Source organism: Pipistrellus kuhlii, unplaced genomic scaffold (assembly GCF_014108245.1).
Source record: "Pipistrellus kuhlii isolate mPipKuh1 unplaced genomic scaffold, mPipKuh1.p scaffold_m20_p_23, whole genome shotgun sequence".
NCBI classification, from domain to species: domain Eukaryota; kingdom Metazoa; phylum Chordata; class Mammalia; order Chiroptera; family Vespertilionidae; genus Pipistrellus; species Pipistrellus kuhlii.
Genome location: NW_023425522.1, coordinates 7,680,667 through 7,699,903, shown reverse-complemented (window position 1 = coordinate 7,699,903; position 19,237 = coordinate 7,680,667). Strand labels below are relative to the sequence as shown.

Here is a 19,237-nt window from a genome sequence, read left to right as displayed (position 1 = left end):
AGTGCTCCTGCGGCCAGTGGTGCGATGCGACAGGAAGCGTGGGGTCAGGGACAGGAGCGGAGACGTGTCTGCCCCAAGGCGGTCCTGTTTGCAAGCGCCTGGGGAAGGCCAGAGGACGGACCTCCAGGGACATGCAGAATGGCTTGGTTTTTTTTTTCCTGAATGTCCAGGCCTGCCTCCCTCAGCCCCAGGGATGAGCATGGAGATCCCTCTCAGGGCACTGGGGGCTCCAACGCCGAGGCCTGGTGGGGGCTGGCCCCTGTGCCCCCCACCACTCTCTCTGCTAGGGTGCCCGGTCCCCAGGCACCGCCCCTCGCCTGCCCTCACCCCTGCTTTGGCCACGTTTCCCTGCTCTCTCTGAAGCATCGCAGTGCTGCCAGTTACCCAAAGACTCCGCTTGGTACGCCCTCCCTTGTCCTGCTGAGAAACGAGGGTGCTCAGCTCAGGCCGGAGGGCACGAGGAAGGGATCGAAGAGGGGGGTCTCAGCCGAAACCGGTGTGGCTCAGTGGGTAGAGCACCGGTCTGCAGACTGAAAGGTCCCAGGTTCGATTCCGGTCCAGGGCATGTACCTTGGTTGCACGCACATCCCCAGTTGGGGGGTGTGCAAGAGGCAGCTGGTCCATGTTTCTCTCTCATTGATGTTTCTAGCTCTCTAACCTTCTCTCCTCTCTGTAAAAAATCAATTAAAAAAAAATAAATAAATAAATATAAAAAAGAGGGTGTCTCGGCACCCGACGGGGAACTGGGGGAAGGGCCGAGTTCTAAGCGCCTCCACAGGGGCCAGCCCTCCTCTTGGCGATGTATGTGTGAGGCCCCCAGGTCCCTCGGAGCCACAATAGGTAGGTGAGCCAGGGAAGACGCCTGGCCTCTGGGTCATCAGACTAGGACTCGGATCTGGACTCTGCTATCTGCTAGCCGTGCGATTCCAGACACACTTTTTCCACTTTCCCAAACCTCAGTTTACTTCTCTGTAAGATGGGATCGTGAGAGCACTGCCCCCACAGGGCTGCTGGGAAGATTACACGTCACCATGGTGGATGTCCAGGACACGAAAGCTATGGTCTTACCACCACTCTCTCCCTCAGGAATCCCACTGCGCCCACCGGCCAGGCAGACCATGCCGGCCAGGCCAGGGAGGGGAGCCGAGGAGGCCGCGGGCCAGCTCTGTGGAGCCGGGGACAGACCAGGAAACCACAAGCAGAAGCACCCAGAGCTGAGCCATGCAAACAACATGCAAAGAGCTGTGGAATGCGAGGCTGGCTCGGCGGCATGACCGGCAGTCAGCTCCCGGGCCTCCTCCTGCTTTCCCGGCCGGGGAGGAGCCGAGCGTCCAGGGAAAGTAGCCCTCGTGAGCTGTCCAGCACCCAGTCACTCGGTGCTGTCCTGGGACGGCGCAGCGGTCTGCATGCCTGCATTCTTTCACGGAACTAATGACCACCTATGTGTGGCAGGCGGTACGGACACAGGCCATCTCCTGGGTAGGACACAGACATTAACAAACAATTTAACAGCCCTGGACAGCTTGGCTCAGTGGGATAAAGCCCACGGACTGAAGGTCCCAAGTTCCATTCTGGTCAAGGGCACATACTCCGGTTGTGGGCTCGATGCTCAGTGGTGGGCCTGCAGGAGGCAGCCGATCAATGATTCTCTCTCATCATTGATGTTTCTGTCTCTCCCTCTCCTTTCCTCTCTGAAATCAATAAAAACGTATTTTAAAAAATATATATATTTTTCTTGATTTTTTTACAGAGAGGAAGAGAGAGGGATAGAGAGCTAGAAACATCGATGAGAGAGAATCATCGACCAGCTGCTTCCTGCACACCCCCTCCTGGGGATGTGCCCGCAACCAAGGCACATGCCCTTGACCGGAATCGAACCTGGGACTTTACAGTCCGCAGGCCGACGCTCTATCTCCCCTGAGCCAAACCGGTTTCGGCAAAAACCGTATTTTTAAAAAAGAAAGCTGAATGAGGAAATCAGGAGAAACGTTTGGGGGAGCGGGGAGGCAGATGTTCTAGAAAGAGGAGCCAGCGTGTGCACAGGTCTGGGCTGGCCACGGACTGAGCCCGGGGCACAGACCGGCCCCCCGGGCCCCGCGCCTTCCCGCTGCCCTGGTGGCGGGCAGAGCTCCACACCCCGCTCACCAGCCACCCAGGACACGGGCCTCGGGGGCTTCCGTGAGTGGCACCCCCAGGCCTGAAGATGCCCGCGGGCCCTCCCGGGGCCACCTTCACAGTCACCTTCGGGCCTTCGTCTGCTCAGCCCTCAGGCTAGTCCAGGCGGGGGAGTCCTCGGCCCTGAACCAGGAGGCAGTTTGCAGGCGGCCTGGCCGGTGTGTGCATTGGGGGGTGGGGGGTGGGGACACCAGGAGCAGAGCTGGGCCTGAGCGGTTTGGTTGACACTTCACTCTGGAGGTCCCCCGGCAGCGGAGGGGTGCTTAGCAGCAGAGGCCTGAAGGCTAGACCACCTTTGGGGGAAGCGGGAGGGGGAGACCTGTGGCGCCGAGAATCTAAACAACCGGCCCAAGGCCACCCGGCGAGGAGGTGGCGACGCCAGGACGCGAGCTCAGGGAGTGGCTGTGGCCCTAGCACATGCCGCGCCTCAGCACCATCTTCACATGCAGCCACGGGAAGAAAAACAAAACCAGTTCACACTCCCGCCCTGCAGCGGAGCCTCAGCCGGCGTTAACACGGTCCGCTTTTGGTGGCCCTGGCGCCCGCTTGCTGGGAACCCTGAGGCCGCCGTGTCTGTCCACACCGCGGCCGCCTCCAAAGAGAGGACGGGGCTCACCGAAGCAGCATTCTCGGCCGAACGGGGCGATGACCCTGGCCGCCCTCCAGTCTGGAGCACGGGCTTTACCGTGGGAACTGGGGCGAGACCCCTCCACCTGCCCCCTCTGCAAAGGGCCCAGCCCCGCTAACCCCCCCCCCCCAGCAATGGGCCAGCCCCGCTACCCCCCCTGCAATGGGCCCACCCCCGCTAACCCCCCACCCCCGCAATGGGCCCAGCCCCCCTGCAATGGGCCCAGTCCCCCTGCAATGGGCCCAGCCCCCCTGCAATGGGCCCAGTCCCCCTGCAATGGGCCCAGCCCCCCTGCAATGGGCCCAGCCCCGCTAAACCCCCCCCCCCCCTGCAATGGGCCCAGCCCCCCTGCCATGGGCCCAGCCCCCCTGCAATGGGCCCAGCCCCCTGCAATGGGTAAGGCCCTTGTGTCTGAGGCAGGAATGAGTCACCAGCTCTGCTGTGCCCCATTGTAACTATGCAAACGCAAGACGCAAATGAGCAGCCTCAGCCAACGCCCCTCTGCCACAGCCTGTCCCTGGGGGTCAGAACACACTGCTCTTCACGAGGCTGCAGGCTGCTCCCCGCACCCCCCCGCCCCCCTTGCAGGCCCGTGTCCTTCCTTCTCCAGGCCCTGGGACTGCCCTTTGCTCACGGGAGGCGATCAGGGCTTCTGCACAGGTGGGCACTGGGCAGAGTTCCCGGTGTGCCAGCCTTCTGGCACCTAGGCCATCTAGAGCTGGCCAAGTCTTGGGGGGCCCAGCAGAGATCCTCGGCCGAGCTGCCCTGGGGGTTCACCCGGCGCACTGCCTGGTCCCCTGGCACGCTCGTTTCCGTTTGGTGAGTCAGTCACCAGCCATTTCTTCTGACTCGTCAGCAGAACCCAGTGGTTTTGGGGTGGGGATGAGGGGAAGAAGGTGGCAGCCACTCTCCCCAGGGATGATGCCGTTTTTTCAAAGGCCTGGCGAGCAAGGCTTGGCTTCCTGGCACCCCGCTCCCCGCCCCCCTCTCCACCAGGCTGAAGCTGTTGTGAAATTCAGTGGCTGCCGGGAATGGGAATGCCCCCGATCTGCGGCGGGGGAGTGTGGAAACCGTCAACAATGGGGTTTGCCCTCATCCCCAGTTCCTCTTCTGAGCCAGTGAGGATGAGTCTTTAATGGGGACCCTGAACAGGACATGAGCCCTTGTTGACATGAGCCCTTGAGGCAAAACAGGGGTTGTCTTCCCTATGGCAGGACGGTCAGAGGGTAGGGGTCTGCCTGGGCCCGTCTTCCCAGGCAGCCCCCCAGGGGGCAGGGGAGAGGGCATCTTTTCTTGGGGGAGATAGCGTCAGCCTGCAGAAGGCCCCCAGGTTTGATTCCAGTCAACGGCCCATGCCACAATCCTCGGAAATGATGTCGCTGTCTCTCTCTCCCTTCCTCTCCATGATCAATAAAAAATATACATTTTTAAAGTAATAATAAATGAAGCATAAGAAACAGGTCTCATTTACAAAAGAATTCCAATTAATAAATGAGAGGGGATGAGAGAAATACAAAGTCACCATTATATAGGCCAACACCACGGTGGTAATTTTACAGGGAAGAGCCACCAATGGATGCTAAAATCAATGGGCTATCCTGGCCGGTGTGGCTCAGTTGGCTGAGTGCCCTCCCATGCACTGGAAGTCACCAGTTCGATTCCTGCTCAGGTTGATGGTTTGGTCCCCAGTCAGGGTGCATATGGAAGGCAACCAATTGATGTTTCTCTCTCACATATATGTTTCTCTCCTCCCTCCCTCCCTCTCTCTCTCTCAAATCAATAGAAACCTATTTTTAAAAATAAAAAGTAATAAAATCAATGGGTGAAAATTTGAGAGGAAACAGAATATTTGCTTAATCTCAGGGTATTTCCCCTATGAAATTGAGCAATTATAGAGGGGTAAGTACTAACTTTAGAGTGGTGAAACCCAGCACCACCTAAACCTCACAAACAAAGTTAATGTCACCAATAAGAAGGCAAACGAACATCATGTATTCCCTGATAGGATGCACTGAGAGGCTCATAACATCACTTCCCTGGGATATATCCCAAAAATGCATAGCTGCAATCTAATGAGAAAGATCATCCCAACCTAGATGGGAAGAAATGCTTATGACTGACCAGTACTCACCCAAGTTCAAGGTCATAGAAGCGAAGGAAAGACTGAGGAACTGTCACTGATTGGAGGAGACTAAGGAGACACAGAATAAATGTGATGTGGGATCCTGGGCTGGGTTCTGCAACTGAGAGAGGACTTTAGGGGGGAAACGGCTAAAACCCAAATAAAGTCTGTGGTATTGTGCAGTATCGTACCAGTTGTTCATGGTTGTGATACTGCACCACATTACGTGAGCTGTAAACGTTAGCGGAAGCTGGCTGGGGGGCATGCATGTTTCTAGGACTCTTTACGTAGGTACCTAACCTCACACAGCCTTTCTGTATCTTTCTGGGTGGTGATCCAATACCTTTCTGCCCTTCGTGAACTTGTTTGAAGCTGTTATTTCATAAATACTCATTAATTTCTAGTTACAGGTAGGTAGACCACTTGCAGGGCTGGCTGCCTTAATATCCTCTACATAGCCTAAACTGGTTTGGCTTAGTGGATAGAGCGTCGGTCTGCGGACTGAGGGGTCCCAGGTTCATTCCAGTCAAGGGCATGTACATTGGTTGCAGGCACATCCCCGATAGGGGATGTGCAGGAGGCAACTGGTTGATGTTTCTAGCTCTCTGTTCCTCTCCCTTCTTCTCTGTAAAAAATCAATAATATATATATATATATATATATATATATATATATATATATATATAGATATAGATATATAGATAGATATAGATATATAGATAGATACAGATATAGATATAGATATAGATATAGATATAGATATAGATATAGATATAGATATAGATATTTTTTAAATCCTCTACATAGATGTTCCTAAATTGGGGTTGAAACACTTTGGGGTTTTTGAGGGGGTCTGAGGGCTCTTCGTGAGAATGGTTAAGTTGTGCTTTCATGTGGAAGGCGGTCTATGAAAAGTTGGTAGTTAGCATATTCTGGATCATCCCGATGGCACCTATGACCGAATGTCACCATAAGGTGTGGATGCCCAGTTTGCATTTGTGTCTATCGCTGACTTGGTGCCACCTCAGAGGACAGAACATGCCAGGTGAGTTTTGGGGGTCTGCGAGAGCTCAAGGCTGATCAGAATGAATGACCAGGTGGAAAATGTTTGGAACAGTGCCTGGCACAAAACAAGCATTCAACACTGCTGTCTACTGACCATCAGGGCACGCTCCTAACGCATACAATCCTGCTGCCCAACTCCAGAGGCCTCTGAGACTGGGCCAAGAAATACAACACTCCTGGGTGGTTCTGGTGCACAGTCAGGCTGGAGAGTAATGTTTTCTAGTTCTCAAATCCTACACATATACATCCCCGTAGACTGTGAGATCATCCCGTGCACCTCTCCCATTCCAGAGAAGAAGTGGAGACTCTGCAGTGAAGGACCTGCTCCGATTAGAAAGTGGTAAATCCACGCCGGAAACTGAGCCTAGAGCCCAGGAGAGCCGTGGCACCTCCTGCTCACCTGGGATCGGCCTTGACTGTCCCACAGCGAGTGGCCTCTGTGCCTCTCCTCTAAGTTATGTCAGGGACCCTTTTGCAAATGTCTTCTGGAGTTAGGAGTTCCCCTTCCTCATATGTCAATTTCCTGAATTTAGGTTTTTGACAATATCATTCTCTTTAATCTTGACTTTCAAGTTTATTAGCAAAGATCTGAATCTAGAATTCCTAAATAATTTTAAAATTACATCTGAATCAGTGATTTTAGCCACTCTTCTAAAATGTTGTAATACTGTATTATATATAATTCTCACCCGAAGATACATTTTTATTGATTTTTGAGAGAGAAGAAGGGGGTGGGGGAACCCTGACGTGACAAACATCCTTTAGTTGCCTCCTGCACACATCTTGCCCGGGAATCGAACCTGCAATCTTTTGGTTACAGGATGATACTCCAACCCACTGAGCTTAATGTTATAATATTATGTTTTCTTTTAATCCAGGTCTGATTTCTAGTAAATATGTTAATACTACAGCACAATTCTTTAAGTAATTATTTTTGACACTGATGGTCAATGTAATACCTATGGTAACAGCAATGTTTGTTTTGGACAGTGGCTTTATTTTATTTATTTCATTGCTCACTGTTTTGTTTGCCTGCTTTGTGCCATGCCACCCCTATTTACAAGTTCTTTGTTGTGACTCATTTCGTGCTCAGCTGGGGCATTTCGAGTAACCTCAGGAAGGGTGCGTGGGCAAGGTACTTTCTAAGACTATATGCCATGTCACCACTGAGCTATCATTTCACCAACCGTGTGCGAGGGCTCCCTCCTTTTGATAGCTCTGCTAAACATAAAATTGGCATAATTCACTTTTTCACCCTCAACATGTTCATAGAAACCCAAAATAGTTTCTCAAAAAACCTGGCTATAACAAAAAATATATAACTAGGTAAGGTGATTTGGCACAGATTAAAATAAAAATGTATATTATTCAAGTTTACAAATAACAAAACGGAAAGTATGTTAGAAGACCCCATATATAATAGCAACAAAAAGAACAAAAGAAGAGAAAATGAACTTCACAGATATGCAACACCTGAATGAAATAAAAACTTCTGAGGGACATAAAAGCAGGCAAATCACTGGAAATGCATACCCTGTTGCTAGACAGGAAGATTCAATATCATAAAGAATTAACTCAGAGTGGATCAGAGACCAAGTGTACAGAGCATAAACTATAAAATTCTTTAAAACAAAACGAGGTGAAAAGCTTCATCACATTAGACCTGGCCATTGTTTCTTGGACATGACACTAAAAGCACAGGCAACAGAAGACAAACTAGATAAATGCGGCGACATCAACATTTAAAACCCTGCACATCAACACACACACACACACACACACACATAAAAACAAGAGACTGAAAAGGAACCTACAGCATAGGGGACATATCTGCAAATCATATATCTGATAACAAGCGAGTCCCAGCGTATACAAAGATCCTCTATAAACTCAACAGCAATGAAACAAGCACTCCAATTTAAAAAAGAACAAAGGACGTGAATGGATGTTCCTGCATGGAAGACACACAAATGACCAATCAGCACAGGAAAATATGCTCCATATCACTAACCATTAGGGAACTGCAAATCAAAACCACAACGAGCTCACGCCGCCAGAACAGCTACAGTCAATAAACCAACAAACAACGAGTGTGAGCAAGGAGGTGGAGAAAAGGAGGGAGCCCTCGCACACGGTTGGTGAAAATGCAGCCACTGTGGGAAACAATATGGAGTCTCCTCAAAGGACCTGCCTTTGTCCAGTGGTCCCACCTCTGGGAATATATCCTAAGACGTCCGAAATACCAATCGGAAAGAATGTATGCACCTCTGTGTTCACAGTAGCGTTATTTACAATAGCTGAGATCTGGAAACAGCCCAAGTGCCTATCAGTAGATGAATGGCTAAACAGCTGTGGTACATTTACACCACGGCTGTAAGAAAGAAGCATCTCTTCTCCTTTGTGACAGCATGAACAGACCCGGAGAACACTATGCTAAGTGGCATAAGCCAGTCAGACAGGATCTCATTTAGATGTGGAATCTAATGAACAAAATAAATTGATGAACAGAACAGAATAAGAGGCATGGATACATGGAACAGACCACAGAGGTCAGAGGGAAAGGAGGTGGGGAAACTGAATAAAAGGTGAAGAGAGTGGCCAACGAACATACAGACACATGCCACGGACGCAGACAACAGAGTGGGGAAGGCCAGGGGAAGGGGGCAGGAGCTGGGTGGAGGTGGGCAAAGGAGAGGGAAATGGGGGACATTTGTAATAGTGTCAACAATTAAAAAAAAAAAAGAAATAGTTTTAAAAAAGAAAGAAAGAGTAAAAAAGAAAACTCACCATGAGATAGAAGCTCACACCCCATGTGAGGGGAGTGAGGTGTTATTGTTGAAAGGGTACCAGTTTCAGTTTTACAAGATGAAAATAGACCAGGATGGCTGTTGTCAAAACCAAGATGAAACAAAAATAAGTGTTAGCAAGGATAGAAGGATGTTGGAACCTTTAGGTGCTGTGGATTGGAATGTGACATGGTGCAGCCACTATGGAAAGCTATGCTGGTTCCTCAAAAAATTAAAAAAATAGAATGACTGCCTTCCAATAATTCCACTTCTGGGCATATATATCCCAAAGAACTGAAGTGGGTACTTGAACAGGCATTGCACACGCGTGCTCATAGTGGCATCATTCACACTAGCCAAAAGGTGAAAGCAGCCCAAGTGTCCATCCGCAGATGAATGGCTAAACCAATCGGGGTGTATACAGACAGTATAATGTTATTTGGCCTTAAAAAGAAAGGAAACGATGACACATGCTACAACATGGATGAACTTAAGGACACGATGCTAAGTGAAATAAGCCAGTCACAGGAAGGTAAATATGATTCCACTACTATGGGGTACAGATAGCCTCTTAGAGTCCTGGAGAGTTCTAACTGGGCTAACTGGGACAGAAAGTAGGTGGTGGCTGCCAGGCAGGGGGAGAGGGGGGTGAGTGTTATCGGTGAATGGGTACCAGTTTCCGTTTTACAAGATGAAAAGAGCGCTGGAGATCAGTTGCACAATGTGAAAGTACTTAACACCACCGCACTGTACACTTAAAAAGGGTTGAGATGATCAATTTCATGTCAAGTGTATTTTACTACAATATTTAAAAAGAGCTAGAAGAAGAATTAACATATTTACAATATTACATAGGAATGTCAATTGTCTATAAGTTTCATCCTAGAAAACAAAAAGAAAGGAAGGGAAGGAGGAAGAGAAGGAGGGAGGGAGGGAGGGAAGGAAGGAAGAAGAGGGAGGGAGGGAGGAAGAGAGGAAGGGAAGGAAGGGGAGGGAAGGAGAGAGGGAAGGAAGGAAGAGGAAGGAGGGAGGGAGGGAGGGAGGGAGGGAGGAAAGGGCTGCTCTGGGTGGAAAGGTGCTACACTGGGTACTTTCACTTGATTATCTAGTTTAATGATCATAATTACTCTACAACATAATCACAGTTTTTCACAATCTGCGGCACAGGGAGAGTCGGGTATCTATTTGCCCAAGTCCCTGTGGTGGCATTCCTGCGGCTGAGCTGGCGGCACATGCAGAGCTGGCCAGACTGCCACCGCCCACGCTCTTCCCTGCTCCAGGTTCACAGGAAACCCTCCCTACGGTTTCCTAGACGGAGGCTGGGGGCGCGGCTTCACCTCTGTTATAATCTGAGGCTTCCAGGGAAGAAGCCTTGCACAAGAAGGTGCCTGCATTCTCATGGTCAGTGATTCACTCCCTGTGGGTTTGGGCTACTCACTTCCTCCGTCCTACCTTATGTTTTAAGATGTAAGATCCCTGGAGAGACAGTTAGCCAACGAATGAGTCTATTACAACAATGACAGTGGACAGTGGGCGGAGGAAGGATACTAGGGCCAGGAGAGGAGGGAAATACGAAAAGGTAGGTGGAGATGGCAGGGGAGCAGGATGAGGTAGAAGTGTGGACAAAGTGGGAACTGCGAAGGGAGCTTAAATAAGCCTTTCCCTACTTCCCAACTTTGCTCACGCTCTCCTTTACCAAGGAAAGGGCCCAGGAAAGCTCAGGAAGACAATGCTATGGTTAAGACCTAGAGCAATGAGACGAGGGGTGGTGGAGGGAAGGAGAAAGATGTTAACATGTACACAGCACTGACTCTACACCGGATTCTGTGCTTAGGGCTTGCAGCACATGATCTCATTGATTCTGAACAACACCCCCCCCCAAAAAAAAAAAAAAAAAAAATGAACATCCAAGGATGAGGACATGCAGTTCCTGGTGGCTAACTGACTTTCCCAAGGTCACACAATGAGCAAGCAGCCAAAGCAGAATTTGAACCCAGGTCTCTCTGACTCCCTTCTACCCAGGCACTCATCTGGAAGGATACTAAAAAGAAAACAGGATGCATGAAGTTGCCTTCGTATGTAATAATTATAATCTTAGCAGCTAATGCTACCTGAGACCTCACTATGTGCTGAGCACCATTCTAGGTATTTTCTATGAATTAGCTCATTGACTCTATAGAAGCAGATACTCCCTTATTCCCATCTTAAAAATGGGGAGATGGGCATAGAGTGTTCTTGGCTGGTAAGGGATGTACGTCCTTTCTTGGCATGTCTTAGGCAAGTTAGCTTCTAGGCGCATTAAAGGAACCCATAAGGGAGCTAGCGATGGGCAAACTGAAATGGCTGAAAGGAGATTAAGATGAAGGTATAAACTCCAGGCAGCAATGAGAGTCTATGGGCCTCTAGGGTCTAGGCTAAACCATGGGCACCTGGCCCTGGAGACTGTTTAACCTGCCACCTTTTAAAAGCAGGTTGTCTTGTTTGCCGGCAAATGCTCACAGAATAACAAGGCCAAAAAAAATGAATGGAGATGTAAAAGCTCCAGAAAGGCCAATTGCATATGTGTTGGCAGCTTTCTGGTTTTCCGGATGTGGAAAAAGATTGTGGTTGTGACAAATTGCATTCATTATAGGCTGCTCTCTTTCTGCAGAATCATCTTCAGTTTGGAAGACAGGCATGAATACTTCATGGTTTTGGGCAAAGAAGATTTTATGGAGCACTGTGACTTCCAGATGCTTTACCAGTGGGGAAAAAAATGGGGTACAGACTGGTCCAACCCATCATCTCTTCCCTCCACCATCATCTCTTCCCTCCACTATCATCCCTTCCCTCCACTATCATCCCTTCCCTCCACCATCATCCCTTCCCTCCACCATCTTCCCTTCCCTCCCAGAGAGAAAATCATTTAGCATCCCACTGTCTCTCTGTTAATCGACAACAGGTAATTGCTCCCAGACACTGGCATGTCCACCTTCTTTAGTTTTCTCTCTTTAAGCTCTTGCCCAATTATATACATCTCTCCCCTCTCTATATCATTCATGAATACGGTTTATTAGTGCAAGAAAAACTTCTCTAACAAGAAAAGAAACTATCAATGTTTGTGGACAGAACTAAAATCAGACACTCCTCCTGAAACTTGGCCAGATGTGATTTTTACAACTTTTCATGAGACAGACACTCATTTCAAGAGTCCCATTGAGCACACTTAGTTCCATTTAGAACTCTCTAGGAGCCTACAGGGCTATTTGCTGTGGCAGGACAGCAGGCACCGAAGCAGCCTCTCCCAACATCTTACCAAATATACCCATGAAGAAAAGAACAAAAGAAGGCATACTGAACACCAGTGCTGACAGGCCAGGGTCAAGGACTGACATTATGTCTGAACCAGATGGAAATGGATTAAGAAAATCTAGCCTTCAGCTCAGGCCAAATCTCTCTAGAAGGTAGCACAATGGCTGATCAAAGTTTGATACTCAAGTGGATGGACAGCCTTGTCAGATATTTGGTCCCCGTCCGTCTTTTCCCTCAATGAAGATTGGTGGGTCACATTCATGGGGAGGGGGGAAATTCGAGGAGAGGACAACTTGAGAGGGGAAAATAAGAATCCTGATTTGGCCAAGTTACATCTCATTTTGACCCCAATGGAGAGTTCTTGGCGGCAGTTCTCAATTTACTCTGAGTATAGTGATCACTGAGACTATGCACTGTGTGACGAGAGAGTGAGGCACTAGGCTCAGCCCTGAGGCATCCAGTGTTAAGAGGTGCTTGTTCATTGAAGCATTTTCAATGATGGCTGCTTTACACTGTTTGTTAGGTGAAGAATCAGCAAAAGGACACTTAGAAGGCGCAGCTCATAAAGTAAGAGGAGAGCATGATGTCACAGAAACTCAAAGCAAGAGTGTTTCGAGGAGGGAGTGGAGACCGCTGCTGCAAGGTCCACAACAGGAGGGCAGAGGAGTGGCCACTGGACTTGGTGACATGGAGGCTTTGGTGACCTTGAGAGAGTAAGTGACCTTGGAAGGGGGCGATCAGACCCAAAAGAATAGGCAGAGGAGACAAAGGGAGGTGGGAGAGAGGCAACTCCTCTGAGTTTGGCTTAGAAATGGATTGTATGAGATGCTCCAGTATCCTTCTGCTAATTCCTCTGGTTCTTTACGTAGCATAAGTTCATTTCTGGTACTTTGACCAAAAGAACCTTAATACGCTTGCAATTAATCTATATCTACATCTTAAAAAAAACTCACTACTCTATATGATCACTAGTGATTGTTTCCAAGAGGCAAGATTAGATGTCATTTTTTTTTTTTACTGTAAACATTGTAATAACACGTTTTATGCGTTGTTTTTCTTCACACGGACTACAAGTGTTAAGTATAAAGAAAAGGATAACAGTTCTGGGAAAGTGGACATGACGTACGTTCCCCTATTCCTCCTGCTAAGTACAAATACAAACCTAGACATTATATTAAAAACTAACATAAAAGGCTCTGAATGAAGGTGGAGGGAGAGAACGCAGACCAGGTAGGGACCTTGGCCCCAAGAAGTAACATGATGGAAAATCCCTGGGTTTTCTTTCTGCCTTCTAATTCCGAACTTGGAGCTAATGAGCCAACAAGCTGGAAACACCAATGGGGGGCAGACGGTGTGGGGTGAGGGAAGCCCCCAAAGAAAAGCTGCTCTCTCTAGCCAAAGGGCCAGGAAATGGTAGCTTAGCAAGACAGACAATTAATTTAAGACAATAATCTCTCTGTTCCAGGCAAAAACTGCAGAAAAAAACAATGGTACCATCTCCACTACAAAGGCCTAGAGGGGGAGCCTCGACTTCATCTGGCCAGGCTATAGTTAATGAGGTTAGGGGAGCCCTCCCCATGGGGGTATCTGAGAAAGCCAAGCTTTTCATACCCACTGGCAGTAATGAGTCCCCTTCTATCCTCTGTGATCAGTGGAGACCTCTGCAGAGCCTGGACATTCAGTCCCACCAGACAATAAAGAGCACCCCACACACACTTGCGTGGGAGGGGGTGTCAGAGGAAGCCTAGCCAGGGAGTCAGACTTTCACTCCTGCCCAATGGTAATGAGGTCATCTTCTCAACCCCAAGGTGTCAGTGGATAGCAATGAGCACTCCTGTCTGGCCCAGTAGAGGCCTCATGGGAAGCCAGAATTCCCAATGCACCCAGCAGTGATTAGGAGAACCTCCTGGATTTCAGTGGAGGCTGAGAATGGCATGTGCACATGCACCTTTACCTGACAGGAATGAGGAGATGTTCCCCACCCTCATAACCCCTTTCAGGGGCATATTAGGGAAAGCCAGCTAAAATAAAAGGTTTAAATAGACCCCGAGTCTCACAACTCTCATAATACTCAAAATGCCAGGTTTCAATAGAAAATTACTTGCCATATCAAGACCAAGGGCGATCTCAAACTGAATGAAAAAAAAAGCAATCTATAGACGCCAACACCAAAATGACAACTGTTAAAATTACCTGACAAAGAGTGTAAAGCAGCCATCATTGAAAATGCTTCAATGAACAATCATAAACAAATAAAAACTAGAAAAATCTCAGCAAAAAAGCTAGAAGAGATAAATAAGTACCAAATGGAAATTTCAGGATCAAAAAAGCTCAGCGGATGGGCTCAACAGCAGAATGGAGGGGATAGAAGGAATAATCAATGAACTTGAATATAAAACAATAACTTTATCCAGTCTGAAGGAGAGAAAATGAGCTGAAGAAGAATTAAAAGAGCCCCAGGGATCTGAGGGACATAACAAAAAGTCTAAAACTCATGTTGTCTGAGTCTTAATAGGAAAGGGCAGAGCTGAAAAAGTACTTAAAGAAATTATGGCTGAAAACTTGGCACACCTGGAAAGATACATAAAACTACAAATTTAAGAAGCTGTGTGAATCCTAAATAGGATAAATCCAAGAAATACATACCAAGACACATCATAGTCAAACTTCTGAAAACTACAGACCAGAAATAACAACAAAAAACAGAGGGGGAAAAACAGAAAACAAATAATAAAATAGCAGATTAAAGTTCCAACATATCAATAATTACATTTAATTGGGCTAAGTTTATCAATTAAAAACAGAAATTGGTAGTGGACTACAAAACATGACCCAACTATTTGCTGTCTACAATAGACTTACTTCCAATTATAATGATCTAGGCAAGTTGAAAGTATTAAATGTACAAAGATATATCATGTAATGTTAATCAAAAGAAAGCAGAAGTAGATATATTAATATCAGAAAAAGCCAACCTCAAAACAAAGAAAATTACCAGGAATAAAATTACACTATACTAGTATAGTGACAAAAAGGTGGATCCATCAAGAAGATACAGTAATCCTTAATGAGACTTCACCAAACAAGAGGGCTGCGAAATACATGAAGTAAAAGCTTATAAAACTGAAAGGATTAATAGACAGATCCATAATTATAGTTGGATCAATAGCCCTGTCTTATAGAAAATGAGCAAGGACAAAAAAGAACTCTAATACCATTGGCTAACAGGACCTAATCAATATTTCTAGAACACTTCATCCAACAACAGCAGAATATATGTTCTCTTCTAGTACCCAAGGAACATATACTAAAATAGAGCATATCCTGGGTCATAAAACCAACCTCAACACATTAAAAAGAACTGAAATCATAAAGTGTGATCTACCATCACAATGGAATCAAACTAGAAAGCAATACAGAAAGATAGTGGTGAAATCTCCCAATACGTAGGAACTGAATACACAGCTAAATAACAGGGCAGAGAGGAAGTCTCAAGGAAAGTCCAAAAATACATTGAACAGAATAAAAATGAATATACAACATATCAAAATCTGTTGGGCACAACTAAAGCTCTGGGGGAAATTTCTAGCACTCAGTACATACATTAGAACTACCATGTGGCCCAGCAATTTCACTCCTGGGCATTCATCTCTGAGAAATGAAAACTTATGCTCATACCAAAACCTGTACATGAATGTTTATAGAAGTTTTATTCAGAATAGCAAGACAGATGACCATCAGGGGGCGAATAGTGAGACTATGGAACCATGGAATATATTCAGCAATAAAAATAAAATAATGATTAATGCATACAACATCCAGAAATTTATATGAATCTAAAAGCCAACCCTGAAAGATTACCTACTATATGTTTCCATTTATATAACACTTTTGAAATTACAAATTTATAGCATGATCACCAACTGGGAGAAAACAATCATAAGACATGTAAGTGACAAATGACTTGTACCCCAGAATTGAACAGAAATAAGAACAGCCACTTCGCAAAAATATCCGATGTGAATAAACACATGGAAATATGTCAGTTACCACTAGTCATCAGGAAAATGCAGTTGTAGAGCTGTAATGAGGCTACACCGCACTGGAGTTGCTAAAATTGAAAAGATGGACAATACCAAGCTGGTGAGGATACAGAGCAACCGTACCTGCTTGGTAGAACCATAAAACGGTGCAACCACTTTGAAAATCAGCTTGGCATTTTCACAAGGGTAGCAAATACCTATCATTTTGACCCAATAATCCCGCTTCTTTAACCAAAATTAATGAAAACACATGTCAACCAAAAGACTTGTGCAAAAATGTTCATAGCAGCTTTATTGATAGCTAGAGGCCTGATGCACGAAATTTGTGCAAGTGTAGGCCTTCTTTCCGCCGGCTGCCAGCACCGGCCTCACTCTGGCCCCCAGGACCTGGGCTTCCCTCACAGCCCCAGCTTCGTCTGGAAGGTCGCCTGGAGGACGCCCAGTCTAATTAGCATATTATGATTTTATTGTTATAGATAGCCTCAATCTGAAAGCAGCCCAATCTATCACCAGGAGAATGGATAAACATATTTGGTATATTCATATAACACATTACTACTTAGCAATGCAAAGGATAAAAAAGAACAAACCACTAATGTGTGTAAGAAGTATGAGTATAAAAAACATAGTGTGTGAATAAAGCTGGACACAAAAATATATTCGATGGCTCCATTTACAAGAAACACTAGAACAGGCAAAACCAGTCCATGATGAAATAAATCAAAATGGTAGTTGTCCCTGGGAGGCACAGGGAGAATTGATCAGGAATAAAATTTGTACATTTTACTGTATGTAAACCATACCCCAATAAAAAAAAAATTTAAAGAGTCATGCATACTAAGTATACAGAATAAATCTTTAAACTTTTCTTAGCCTGATCACTTAGCTGTTCATGCACACACACACACACACACACACACACACATTCTCCACCTCAGTTTGGTCTCTTGTCCTTCCAGTCCTTTTTAATGCATTTATATGCCACATACCCACACACATGCATTTTCTTCTTACATACATGGGATCACAACACAGACACTGTTCTATGCAGAGCTGTCTCCCCAAAAGCACATCTGCCATTCCCTCCCTGCCCCTTAAAACTTTCTAGTGGTTCTCCGATGCCTTATGACCATGATGGGCAAACCACGGCTCTCAAGCCACATGTGGCTCTTTGGTCCCTGAATGTGGCTCTTCCACAAAAAACCAGGCTTAGGAGAGTCTGTTTTGAAGAAGTGGCGTTAGAAGAAGTTTAAGTTTTAAAAATGTGGCTCTCAAAAGAAATGCAATCATCGTCCTGTTGATATTTGGCTCTGCTGACTAATGAGTTTGCCGGCTGCTGCCTTAGGACAAGGTGTGACCCCTGAGCCGGATTACCTGACTCCCAGAGCTCTGGCCTCTTCCTCCCTGGCCAGCCTCAGGCCCCCACTTCGCCTCTCCTTGCTGAACCTCTCCCCGCCTGGGCTCCCGGCCTGAAACATTCCCCCGGTCTGCCCCTGCCTTTGATGTGGCTCCTGGCACACATTACTCCTCTTCCCTTTACAAGGTCCCTTTTCAGGGAAGGCCTCCTGACCACCATCCTCCCCAGGCTGGGGGCACACCCTGCCTTCTCTGCTTCCTCTGTGCCCATGTTATAACTTTTATTTTTTAATTTATTGATTGATTAATTTATTTAATTAATTAATTACTTTATTTATTTATTTTTTATTGATGAGAGAGAGATCAATTGGCTGTTCCACTTATGCATTCACTAGTTGACTATTATTTTCAACTACATTTTTATCCATTTCTGAGAGGAAGGGAGAGGGAGAGAGAGAGAGAAATATCGATATCAATATGAGAATCATCAACCAGCTGCCTCCGGCACACCCCACACTGGGACCCCCACAACCCAGGGACGTGCCCTGACCGCGAATCCAACTGGGACTTCTTGGTTCCTAAGTTGAGCCATGCGGGCTGGGTCCACTCTGATTCTTGTATGTGCCCTAAGCGGGAGTCAAACCCACAACCTTGGCGTATGGAGATGATCCTCTCACCAACTGGGCTCCCCGGCCATGCTGTCCCTGTTCCCTCTCCTGGGCTCTCAGCTCTGATGACAGTGGCTCCTCTGCCGCGCGAATGGGTCTAACGCCGGCCGCTGGCACGGGGCGCGGTGGGGATCTCCCTGGACAGTGACATGCGTGTACAAATGTGCCCTGCACACCCGGGGCCCCGCCCACACCTGGGGCATGATGCAATGACCTCAGGAGCAGCAGGGAGATTCCTCAGGCCTCGAGGGGAAATCACGTCTACGGTAACTTCCCGGTGAGTCAGGCCTCCGAGGTGCCGCCCGCGTCACCGGCGTGTGGCAGGTCGGCTCCAGGCCCTGCTTCCTCCCCGCTTCCTCTGCCCGAGGCCAGAGAAAGGGATTCCGGTCAGAACCGGGCTTTCTAGGAGCTGCTCCTCAGGCCACAGGGGACAAACACAGACGGCTTCTTTCTCTCTGTTCAGTGTTCCCTCCCCTCCCCGTCCCTGTCCCTGCCAGCTAGCGAGGCACCGCCCCAGGGATGGGGTGTGGCAGGAGAGTGAGGACCAGAGCTGCTCTGGGGCAGCTCCTGGCAGATGGAGGGGGCGCGGAGGGAAATCCAGAAATAAAGAAATGGTTCTTTTTTTTCCTTTCTTTTTATTGACTTTTAACTCTTAGAGCAGTTTTAGGTTTGCTGCCCTTCCCCGCCCTTCCTGCCCACAGTTTCCTCTCTTATTAATATCTTCCACTTAGTGAGGCATATTTATTACAATTGACGGACCAATATTGACACCGTAGTAGTTATTAAAGCCCGCAGATCACTGGTTGTAAGTTCTACAGGTTTTGCCAGGCACAAAAAGGCATGCATCCACCATGGCAATCCCACACAAAAGAGTTTCCCTGCCCTAAAAATCCCCTGTGCTCTATCTATTCATCTCAACCCCGCAACCACCGATCATCTTACTGTCTCTGGTTTTTCCTTTTCCAGAATGTCACACAGCCGGTATTATACATTACGGAAATTTTTTTAGATTGGCTTTTTTTTTTTTTCCCTTCCCACTTAATATTCTCCGTGTCTTTTCATGACTTCATAGCGCATTTTTCTTTTTTCTAAAAAAAACATTC

General features: G+C 47.2%; 1 protein-coding gene across 2 annotated transcripts in view; it reads right to left on the bottom strand.

Moving 5' to 3' along the window:
* PIK3R5 (phosphoinositide-3-kinase regulatory subunit 5) overlaps positions 1 to 19,237 on the bottom strand; it is a 71,629-nt gene that overhangs the window by 27,410 nt on the left and 24,982 nt on the right. The window lies entirely within an intron of this gene.